General features: G+C 44.1%; 1 protein-coding gene across 2 annotated transcripts in view; it reads right to left on the bottom strand.

The window, feature by feature from the left end:
- BCL2 (BCL2 apoptosis regulator) overlaps positions 1–12,676 on the bottom strand; it is a 159,130-nt gene that overhangs the window by 69,812 nt on the left and 76,642 nt on the right. The window lies entirely within an intron of this gene.

Genomic DNA, 12,676 nt, shown 5'->3' with positions numbered 1-12,676 from the left:
ACTACTGTTCCGAGACACTGGCCCCGGATTCCACATCTGAGGCCAGGTACTCGATTAGAAGGACCCTTAAGAACTGAAGACCTAGGTGAGTATTCCCCACCTGCTGCTGCGCCTGCCCCTTCTGCTCTGCTGAGAGGTTTCAACCAACCAATTCTGTTTTCTTTGTGCAAGCTGAGGGGCCACCTGTTGCGGAAGATACGCGTTGAACAAAGTGAACTTTTCTGACGGCTGTGTTTCCATGCGATTTTTTTTTAAATACAACGCCCTCGCTTTCACCTTAAGCAGGTTTAAGAAATGCTGACTCTGGAGAACAGGTATAAACAAGGCAATCTTTTGTTTATGGAGATTGTTAATGACCCATTTGCAGAAGGACCTTCCTGTCCCCAACGCTGGGGAATTAATCCATCTGCACTTTTTTGCTCGTTACGAGCTGAAGTGGAGAAAAAAGGTTTTACAAGGGGACATGGTATATTTGTGCTGAAAACAGGCATTGCACAAATCCAGAGACGGGGGCTGAAAAGAAACACCAGGTGCAGGGAACAGCGTGAGAGCAAAGCAAGAGGCAGGAAGATGCGCCACGGTTGGGGGACGCCATGTCGGGATGGGGAGGGTGCAGGGAGCAGTACCGGGTTGAGGACCTGCAGCCCCCAGGCTGGGGGAGAGCCTTCACGATCCAGCTAAGGAGGGCTGGCCTCTTCCGGAGAACTGAGCACCAGAGGAAGTTTGGAGCCAGGGAATGTAAGGGTCTCAGAGGGGCCGTGGCAGCACCCAGGAGAGGCAGGGGAGCAAGCCCGCAGGCAGGCAGCCCCCTGTGGCCGAGCGCGGCCCCCCACCCCAGCCTGCACAGAATGCAGCAGGCATGCCCAGTGGAGCCCCCACCGCTGGATCACCCGATCCCACAAGCCCCTGCTCTGACTGGTGGCCCTCAGGGATGCTCCGCATCTCCCAGAATTAGGGTCAGTTCACAGCCCGTGCTCAGCAGTCCTCCAAAGGCCTGTTTTCTCTTCCCCAGTGCATCGTCACCCCGGTAAAAGGCTGTAGGTCCCTTTGGGGAAAACTGACACATTGTAACTGACTGTGCTTCCAGTTAAAAAAGTAAAGTAAAATTAAAAGAGGAGTGCATGTAAAAATTAGCATCGAGTCTTCATTATCTTAACAGCTTCAAACTTCATTCCCATGTTATACCTTCCAAGTTTGGTTAAAACTTCCTGAATTCATAACATTCTCATCAGCAAGGAGTTTCTAGCCAGAATTCCATGAGCAAATATATTCACTTAAATGCTCTTTTGTGAATGAGATGCAAAGAAACTGAACTTCTAACTAATGAAAGATACTGGATGCAAAGATAATACGTTATCTGGGTTTCAGCTCAGTCATATGTCTCAGAGCGAGCTTATCTTATCCTTAAGCTGCTGCTTTCTTCGGTTCATTTTTTTCCCCCTGCCATTCATACGGCGGGGTGCGTTTTTATTTCTTGCTATTCACTTCTGCCAGTCTCTGCTGAATAAATCTGGCTGCTTTGGGCTGAGCCCGACTTACAAGACTGGGCCCCTCCCGTCACTCCCTGTAACCCACACGCTCGGTCCTCACTCGTGATCTGATTGTTCTCTGACCCAGTTCCGACTCCCTGGCCCTTCTCTCTGCTTCTTCCCCCCTCACCTCAAATATCAAGTCTTCCACTCAAACGCTGCCCTGTCCTGTGTCCCCGTCCCGTCCGCCCTCCGTCTCCTCTCAGCCTTCCCGAGCCTCAGAAAATTGCCTCTTGACAGTGGCTGGTCCTGTTTTCTCTCAATCCAAACCTTCCTCTTCGCCTGGCTTTCTGAGCCCACGTAGCATCGTTTATTTCCAGCTTTGAGCATCTATATTTTGTAAGTGGTCACCTTAATCCTTTACTAAAATTCCCTTTGGCAGGACACCGTAGTTTTGGCAACCCCTTACTTTCCACATTTTGCTTCAGGGAGGGTGGCCTCACGGTAGTCCTTCAACACACAGTGAAATGGGCACTTGACAACAACAGATATTGCCGATAACTATGGGTTTTTCCTCCTGAATATGAAATATCATGGCATTCGGCATCACTCTAACTTGGCTACAATCCCTGTCTCTCCCTGGCTAACAACACACTTGCCCACACAGCAGGGCCACTCTGCAAAGGCCCTTCTACAGAAGCACCAGCGGGAATCTCTTCGATCATGAAAATCAGGGTCCACACCATCTATGAGTTTCCTGGTGCTTGCACAGGTTTTATCAGAATGCAGTCAGGTTTTATCAGAAATGTAATCAGTTTGCTCCGGGTAGGGGGAGGGCAGGCGAGGGGGACTTACATGACTCTGATGGTAAAACACCTCATTTCTAGTGGTTCTTGATGGTCATGGGCAACTTCTAAGTGGCCTTTAAAATACTGCATTTAATAGTTTAGAAAATTCTGAGTTTCTCTAAAGGAAAGGAGGAAAGGAAGGAAGTCATGATGCTTTTTAATGGCCACGTGAAGTAGGGTGTCCCATTTGAGAGATGAGAAAACCAAGACTAGAGAGTGAGTCTCACAGTGACACGAAGCCACAAGCCACAGCTGGGACCCAGGTACCTTAGGTCTGAACTCCAAGCTTTATCAGAGGTCACCACCTTCACAAGAAGGATGAAAAAGTGTGGAAAGGAATTGCAGGAAGAGGAAGTGAGAGAGAAAGAACACATAGAAAGTTCAAACTTGTTAAGATACATGTTCCCTCATTTATTTGTTGCCCTTTTTAGGGGGAAGGGGTAATTAGGCTTTTTTATTCATTTATTTTGATGGCAGTACTGGGACTGAATCCAGGGCCTCGTGCACGCTAAGCATGTGCTCTATCACCAAGCTAAACCCCAGCCCCTCTACACGTTGCTCTTGGTTAGGACTAAGTGACCTGAAAAGCACGTAAACAGATTCACGCTGATTGTATATGTTACTTTCCCTCCCCAGACTGTAAAGGTTGGTTTCAGATTCTCAAATAAAAATGTAAGTCAAAACAGCAAGACAGGCAAGTCTCTTTTTCTTGCAGCAGGTCATGGTGACTTGGGTGCTTTTCTTGGCAAATATTCAAATGTCGCACGCCAGTATCACATGCTTGGTACTATTTCAGGCAATGTGATCTGTGTTAAAGTCACCTGAATTGGGTGATTGTTTGATCTCAGTGTCACCAACAGGCCCTCACCAACAGACACCCCCCTCCCCCACTGCTGACACACTCACAAGACTATAGTTTAGGAGACTAGCATTTTCTTAGAAATGGGGGGAAAAAAAGCAGTTCTCAGTAAAAGATAAACCACAGAGCTACTGGGTTCAGTCAGGGTGTACATATTAAACCACACACACTGTCACACACATACACATGATCAGAATAATGTTTAGGCTCTGTCTAACCCACATAGATGAGTAAATTCAGAATTAAGGAGCTAAGACCAGAGTCCTACTCATGACTTCCCTGACATCGGGAATTCAGCAGAAGAAAGACGAGACTAGATTCTAGATTATCTCATTTGCTCTCCTTGTGGCTCTAATCACCCATAATAACCCAGGGGTTCTTTTCTTGGGGGGACACCAAGGGCCAACACTCTTTTGCAGAGCAGGCTGCTCAGAGCTCTCTCAGAGACAGACTTTATCTCTGCCTCTACGTATAGGGAAGCCTCAGACTCTCACGGACTCCAAGTACCCAAATGATGTCACGTAAAAAATGAAAGGGGCAGGGCAGGAGAAGCCTCTCTGTTGTTTTGGTGGTGGATTATGAGTGATTTTTTTTTTCCTTTTTTTTTTGCTTTTCTCTATTTTCCAGATTTTCAGAAGCCCTTCTGTCAGGTGGAGGGCTTATCCACAGGAAAACCAGGGATGAAAGCAGCTAAGACAGGCCCGTGACCTTGAGGTTGTGCCCTAAATGATGCGGAGGGTGGGCCTGCTGGGCCCAAAGTGCCACCTCAGTGGCAGGCATTGCTGCAAACGCCAAGCCCCTTTGAGGGAACGCTGAGAAATACGGGAGGAACGGAAGGGAAAAGGAGAAGGAAAACAGGAACGGCGGAAGCGGTGGCGGCTCTTGGCAGCCAGGATGAGGAGAGGAAGCACCAGACAGTGCAGACTTGGAGGAAGACAGGCGGCAAGCAGAAAGAGAATCGAGCCGAGCTGCCATTTTGCAGGCGGTGGGGAGGGGAAGTGGACATCCCAGCTCAGGAGGCGGGCTGTAGGATCCAAAACTGTAAAGAAGAAACATACAATCAAGAGGGAAATTTCTAGCCACCATGCTAACCAAATGATATCAGGTTAAAAAAAAAAATCATCCTAAGAACAAAATAAAACTTCAGGCCATAATGTTCATTTTTATCAGAATGTCTTCCCCAGAACCCAACTCTAGTAAATCACGATCCCCATTTAATGAATTATCTTATATATATTACTGTGATGGTCTTATTATGGCCACATATTTGTCTTTAAGTTTGGGATTCCACGGGGACCCCCATCCTCCCCTGAAATGTAGAGGCATTGCCCCTTGGTGGTCCTAATGTTACAGCCACATGGAAGGACATAAAAAAAGGTACTTTCATATACTGTTGCTGGAAATGGAAACTGCTGTGCCATGTAGGAAGCAATCTGGAAATATCCATCCAAATTTAAAAACACCATGATTGATCAAGCCATCTCATGCCCATATGACCACAGGGATGTTAACTACAGCATTGTTTGTAGCAGAATCTTTCAATAGGTTGTGCTACAATACCAAAGGATAGTACGCAGTCATGAAAAAGGAAGAATGGAGGAATTTCAGCACTGTATCATTGTGACATGAGAAAAAAGCAAGATGTAGAGAGGGGCATATGATAAGATCCGATTTTTATGAAGCAATAACAGAAATCATGTGTGTGTGTGTGATTCTGTATATATCTAAATGTTTGATATAATTATATGAGTGAAGCACAGAAGGATACACACAAGGTTGACAGCGCTGGCAACGTGGGGGAGAGGGATTAAGATGGAGGGAAGGAAGGGAGTGGCAGGAAAGAAATAAGTAAAAATGAAAGAAATTATCAACCATAAAACCACATGGATGCTGTGATCTCATTTATAGGAAATCGTGTGTGTGTGCTTAGGCACACATCTATGCACAGATGATGATGAGATAGTCTACAGAATGTCAGTGGCTTTTATTTCAGGGTGTTGAGCTATTTTTCAATAAAATTTTTACTCTACTCCTTATGTATTTTTTCAAAAATATATACAACCACATGGATTGTTTATATAATCAAAACAAGTTTACTGAGGGGGAACCATGAAAAGTCCCATGCAAGGCAATACAGATCCCCAGAGAGGAAACAACTAGAGGGAGAAGGTTGTGACGTCAGGCTGGGACTGGCCTGGGAAGGCTCTCGGTGCAGGAAAGACAGGACAACTAATAGGATGTGTTCCAACACATTCACAACAGGCGGTTGTCTTGGTTGTGGATTATGAGTGATTTTTTTTTCTTCTTTTCTGCTTTTCTCTATTTTCCAGATTTTCTACAAAAATCATACCTTGCTTTTGTAATCAGAAAATATATTATATAAAATATATATAAAAAATATTATTTTAAAAATTATGCTATGAAGGGAGAGAGGGAATCATCAAAGTGATGTTTTAGGATATTATGCAGTGGCCCCCAGAGACTGAGATTAAAACCCACTTATGAAGTAGCAGTATCAGCGAGTTTTGACAATGGCCCCAAATTAAGAGGAAATGGTGGAAATGGAAAGGAACATAGTGGGGCTCTGATGTTTTCTAGTAAAGGGATGCATAAGTGAAACATTGACGGAGAGGAATGACTAACCCTCGGGGCCCTTTGTACAGTTGATATGGATGCCTGCAAAAACGCAGCCAGATGTCAGTCGGTTGATTTAATCCAAAATTACAGAGAATTCTAATTGTTCCAGAGACCAGTCCAGAGACACGTCTCTAAATGCAGCCACATCTTGGAAGCCATATCAGGCAAAGATACAACACCCAAGGGAAAAGACCAGAGTCGTAGAAACCATAGAAGATGAAAAGAAATTATGTGATAAGATGATATAAAAAAACTTTCCTCTATACAAAAAAGACATACATCATCGACAAGCATTGTATCCACTGGAATTGTGTAAGTCAAATAAAAATATTCCCAGGTAACTTCTGGCTTGCATTCATTTTATACTGCAGCCAACTTAAGTTTCTGACCAGTGTTAGGAGAAATTAATTTTAAAGTTTTTAGTCAGTTGTGGTTTGCCTTTTTCTAAAAGCTGGCACATTCTGAGAACTCCCGTTCATTAGAAGTATTCAGGAAGAGGATGGGTGGCACCGTGTTGAAGGAGGTGGTTGCAGAAGGCTTCCAAAGAACTTCCCGGCTTCAAGATTCTCCGACTCAAGAGGAGGCATCATGCCAACTGCCAGATTTTACGCCTTCTCTTTCTCAGATTCTCCAACTCCAAACTGGGGCAGTTTACTAAATGAGCCATGTTTATGTTTGCTGGCATTCCTGAAGCAGATGTAACATAACTGAAGGCAAACAACTTGAGTAACGCCAATTCATGCATTGCCATCTAAACACCATGTAATCATGAAACTAAAATGTTTACCTAATAATCAAAGTCTGGGGCAAAGAAACCAAAAGGCATTTTGTAAGACAAAGTACTGGCCAGTACTTCCAATTAGAGGATTTATTGAGAGTTATCCTGAAATGGCTCATCGGGAAAAGTCAGTGTGACTTGGTTTCTAGTCATACAAAGGATTGCCTTGCTATTATTCCAAATGGTCAGAAAAAAACTGGGGAGGAATTAGGCTGGTTCTCACAGAGAAACAGGATTCTCCTGATAGAGTTTCAGGGTAGGCTCGTCAGAAGGCTGGCAACAGCCTATCCTGCCCCAGATGACCCCCCCACCCATTGCTCACCCATGACACTTCCCCACGTGTGGGAACTACCTCGATGTTAATCAGCATCCTTCCCATTCTCCACATGGGCGGTGCCTTCCCTTCCACCTTCCTGACCTCCCGGCTGCCACTCCCTCTGTTCAATGTGGCCTCTTCACACCCCACGTCCCTCGCTTTCTCCAAGTCTGGCTCAAAGCCCATCTGTCCGACACCGACCAATTCTGGTCTTTCATTGTTTCTGACTCCTCTCCTGGTTTGCACACCAATTAATGTAAAATAATTGGCAAGTTCTTGATAGGAATAGCCCTAGTGCACAGTTCCCGTAGGATCTCCTAAAACCCTAAATATCTCTCCCTGCTGTGGCACGGTTCAGAGAGAGGAAGAGCTCCTCCCTCTCTTTCTTTCTTTCGTACCCTCCTTCCCTCCTTCTTTCCATGTAGTGTTTATTGAACACCTACTTTATGCAAAGCACCTTTGAGGATTTCTCATATACTCTTTCATAGAATCTCCTCACCCACCTCCTCAGAAATCCAAAGGTCTCCAGCAGCCCCCTTCTGCTCTTCTCCAGCTTTGCCCCATCCCGTCACAGCACCGCCCTCTCCTCCGTCCCTTGGTGTTGTGTGTGGTTCTTCTCTCCTCAGCCCTACCTCCAGCCAGCTGCCAGCTCTGTATCACATCTGGCTCTTGCCTTCCTATTCCCCTGCCTTTGTGTCTCTTCTAAACACCAAAGCCTCTTCATTACTGGTCTCCCTGCAACCAGGTTATCATTCTAATGCATGAGTTGGTTGACATCACTGCATGAATCCAGAACTTCACGTGATTCCTGTTGTCTACGTAACGTAATTCAAGTTCCCTGGTTTGACATTAAAGGACATCACACCTACTAAAGCTTATCTTCCAGACACACAGGACGTCTTCTGATTCCCCAAACATGTCAAGCAATTGCACCCTTACAGGTTTTTGTTTGTGCCCTTCCCACTGACATGGCCTTCACCCACCTCTGTCCGAGAGAAAAATCCTACTTTTCGAACCTAGTTCACGTGCTGCCTAACTCCCCCAGGTCACAACTGATCTTCCTCCCAAACCTTCTTAGACTTCGTTGTTTGCATCTCTGAAGCTGCCTCTGGATCATAAAATCCTGGAGGGAAGGGATTATATCTGTCTTCGCATCCCAGCACCGCGCCCAGCCACTGCAGTACTCCCCGAGCAGAAGCAGGGATGAGGTTACCAGCACTGGGAAGTGAATGTACTAGCCACCATTGTCTTCCAAGTGTTCCTCAGCATTTCAAGCTAGCAAACATTTATGAAGTGCCTACTGTGTACAGCACACCCTGGCAGGAGCTGCAGATGCGAGCCAGCCAGTGAGCCGTGGTGCTTATAATGTGTCCTTTTACGGACCTACCTTACCTACTAAGCTAAGCCACCAAAGACACCAGTATATGAAGACATATCCAGGCCTGCGGACCAGCAACCATTCGCAGACCGTCCTCCATCACTGGATGTACTAGGGGTTAGATCCTAGGTTTCAAAAGCACCCAAGAAAACAAGGCTCAGAACTCTGACAATCAGAGCTGTTCTTTTCTTCCAGGACACAGAGTGGGTTGATATGGAACATAAAGGCATTTGTCTCTTAGCATTACTAATTCTCAAACCCATAATCTACTTTAACTTCAGGTACAACAAACACTTAAAACTAGGAAAGTAGCTGAGAAAACATGAATGTCTGGGAAAACTGAACATTTTATTACCTGTGAAGCCATGCTGGGGGGATGAAAGCTCTTGTAAAGGATGATTTTTTTTTTTAATTTGAAGACTGGTATTTTGATAGCAGCTGTGCAAAGTTTTCTGAAGAGCTCAAGGTGAGCTGTGACATAAAGCGATCACATGTCCCAGCTTGTCAGGGAGCGTCCCGGTTTACACCTGTTGTCCCTGCAAAATTATTAATAATGCCTCCCCCTTCCACTCTCATAACGGTCTCTATCTGAATGAGACGTTATATGACCACTCTAGCTGTGAGGGTACGGTCACATTGCAGTGGCCTGACCATTTGAGGTAAGACAGTTTGCTCAAATACACCGGGGAGCTGATGCCGAGAAAGGGGCAGAATCCAGGCTTCCTGACACCAAGCCCAGGCTCTATCTCAGGGAACATATTTCCTCTAAGTTGTTTCCTCATCAATTAATCACAAAAAGCACTTTGGGAAATGGTAAAGATGCATAAGCATGGTTTCTGCAAACTAGCACTTACAGTTTCGTTGAGGAGACAAAGCACATGTATGTTCAATAATTAAACAGGGCAAATAGATTCATAATGCGGGGCCAATTACGTGGTTCAAATGACAATTTCAGAAGGAGTTAGAGAAGGAAAAAACCCTTGATGGGCTGCGGACCTCAGGGAAGGTTTCTGGGAGATGATGGAAACTGAACGGGGTCTTAAAGGGAAAAAAAGGAAGAAAGGAGAGAGGGAAAGGGTATTTTTCTTTGAAAAAAATTCAAAAAAACAGAATTGTGACAGGGATAAACCACTTAAGTGATTCTATAAGCATTACTGCCTTATATTCTAGGAAATTGAAAAAGAAAATCAACATAAATGGTCTACATGTGCTTCCCAAAATTTCACCGTGATTCAAGGCACAATAATCACCAGGCTGAGGGGTCCTGCAACCAGACAGCTGCTGGCTGCGAGATGACGGTGCTCTTTCCTGTGATGCAGTGAGAAGAAAGTGGCCACCTTGAGTTTCTATCTTCAGCTTTTTCACTAATGGGCCCTGTGTCTGCGGGCAATGTTTTAATCAGTTCTGAGACTCAGTTTCCTTAAATAAAATGGTAGGGTTGGGCGAAGTGATCTCTAAGAACCTCCTTCCAGTCTCTGGCCCTTTACAGTCAATTGCAGGTTTTGTTGAGTATGCCCTAGATTTAGCTCAATAGTGAATGTGAGTGTTCATTTGCAGAAAAATGGAAAGTATTAAGCTGATCCTACGGATTCCTTTCCACTACAAAGATAGGAAATTCTTAAGAAAAATCACAACGCAGTGCCTGGAAGGAAAGAAGGAAGAGAGAGAAGCACTGGCTCTAGGAATGAAGAAAAATTGAAGCCAGGGCTTGAACAAAAAGTTGATGTAATGGTGTCCAAAGGAGTTTCAGACCGACATAAATGTTCTTGGGGATCTGCGGATAGTGATTGGAGTCTGATGTCCATGAAGAGAAATGGCCTTGGTCCTGCAAGAACTTGGGGGAGGGAGGCAGAACTGAGCCTTTTTCATAAATCTCAAAGCCTTAAAAAGTCACCCTATCCGTGAAAAGAGGACAAAAAAACCAGTGCTTACTGGCCTCAAGATGAAAAGCAGACAATTGCCTTATATGCAGAGCTTAGGACACCTCTGAGAAATCAAAACTCTAAACATGAGCCACATTCAGTTGTAGGATGAGAATTTACATTATCTGTGTGTCTGAATGTGGGACAAGAAATGAACATAAACAAAACTCCGGGGCCACTGAACCTTCTTTGATCACTAGAAAAAACAAATATGAAACAACCATATAGGGACAATTTCACAACTGAGGACTCCTAAGATTCCCACAGAAAAGAAATCTCTGTGAAGAGAAACTTGCCAACACACACACACACACACACACACACACACAAGGGAATTAACTACTATGAGGGATAGTCATAAAGGGAACTTTTCTAAAACTGAAATCTAAGAACCGGAAAAATACTACAATCTGAAATGGACAACAAAATAAGATTTCTTAAAATTATTAAAGGGATAAAAGAAAGACTAAAAACCACAGTGAAGTAACAGGAGTAAATAAAAAACAGCAGTCTTGAAAAAGAACAAGACAGAGCTCCTAAAAATAACCTCCGTGGAAAAGTTAGACAGCAGAGTGACACAAATGTAGAATTAGTGAGCTGGAAAAAGAGACTTGAGGGAATCAACCAAAATGCAACACAGGACTTCCAAGAAAAAATGGAGACTTGAACACACCATATCTAATATTGGTCTCACCGAAACCACACTAAGACTGGATAAGACTAGAGAAAGTGACCATTTAAAAGATATGAACCTGTAAGGATATGGAGAACAAGTGAAGGGCTAATAGCAGTCAGATTTTGGAAGATGGAAAACAGATGGACAAGTGGTAATAGAACTAACAGAACAAAGGAGGCGGAATCCTAAACTAGGGATAAGAAAAGTTAGGAATCACCAGCTGTGCAAAAGATCCAGAACACATGGCACTAGTTACCTCTGGAACCGGGGAGGGAGGAAAAAGGAGGAGCGACTAAAACCAGGAGATGGGAGGAAAGCTGTGTGAGAACCAGTTATAGCCCCAGAGCCCCCAGATCCCCTCCTCAACTCCACCCTGCTGGGCAGCAGCCTCTATCCCAACTGGTAAAATTGGAGCTTTGGTCTTTGGAGACAGGGTTCCTGGATTGGGAGATGCCATACATCAAACAAAACAGAAAATATGCCCATGAATGCTGACCCCTCCAATCTTACTCCTCACTTCAGCTCTCAGCACGGGGATGGGCAGAGCTTCAGAGTGTTCCCAGGAGAATCTGACCATCCCCTTAGTTCTTCAATAGGAGACTTCAGGGCTTGACATTAGCCCTGAGAAATGGCATTAACATACTATTCTACACTGATGCTCCAAGTCAACAAGCCCCACACAGCTTCAGAGCTTCCAATAAACTTCTTAGTTCTTCATTCTTAAATATGACCAGACAGGCAAGGATTACCAGATATGCAGGGAAAGCCTCTACATAGGAGTCCAAAATACACAGAAAAGGCAACACGGAAGAAACAGAGGCCATGAAGGGAGAATAAAATTTCAGAAGAGAATAACTTTTTTTTTCCAGAAAGCTAAGAGAATGTCACACACACATGAAAACAGAACAGAATACTTAAAAAAAAAAAACCCAACTATTTATAGATGAAAAGAGGAAATTTAAAACAATAACAGAAATGAAAACCCAATAGACAGGTTGGAAATCGAAATTGAAGAAATCGCCCAAAAAAGAGAGCAAAAAATAAAGAGATGGAAAACAGGAGAGAACATAGTGGGGTATTAGAGGACTGGTGTAGTGAGCACAACACCCACATAACAGGAGTTCTGGAAAGAAAGAGGCGTTAACAGAGAGAAGCAGATTTGACAGACTGAAAGAACACATTGATTGCTCAACACAGTAGATGAAAATAGACTCCCACATAGGAAAATTGTTGTGAAATTTAGAATACGGGGGAAAAGAAAAGATTCTACAAGGTCCCAAGAGAAAGAAAAAATAAAGGTCAGGCACAAAGTATCAAGAATCAGAATGGTTTTAGCCTTCGAACAGCAACGCTGGGAGGCGGCATGCAACACAGCAATGTCTTCCACTTCTGAAGAAAATTTTGTTTTGACCTAGAAGATAGATAAGCCACCTGGTGAGAAGGTAAAGATGTTGGTAGACATTCAAAGTGTGAATCCGTCTCTCTTGGATCCATTTTTGAAAGGCTACTACTGTAGATCAGGAGCCACAAAAGTGAAGGAGTGGAAGAGGAGGAACTTTTATGTGATCCAATACAGGACAAAGGCAGAGGGGTGATGTAATGAAGATCACTGACTGGACCAGTGGGCCAAGAGGAAGACCTGTTGAGGGCCACCACCACAACGTAAATGAAATGGCATCGTGATAAATTTTAAAAAGTAGATTTGTAAAAAAATAAAAATAAAAAAGTTGTATGGGGACAAAAAAAGATAGACACAAAATAATAGATGATACAACAGCCATGAGTGTCATATC

The sequence above is a fragment of the Vicugna pacos genome, chromosome 30 (genome assembly GCF_048564905.1).
Source record: "Vicugna pacos chromosome 30, VicPac4, whole genome shotgun sequence".
Classification (NCBI taxonomy): Eukaryota; Metazoa; Chordata; class Mammalia; order Artiodactyla; family Camelidae; genus Vicugna; species Vicugna pacos.
This window is presented reverse-complemented; position numbering and strand designations above follow the sequence as displayed.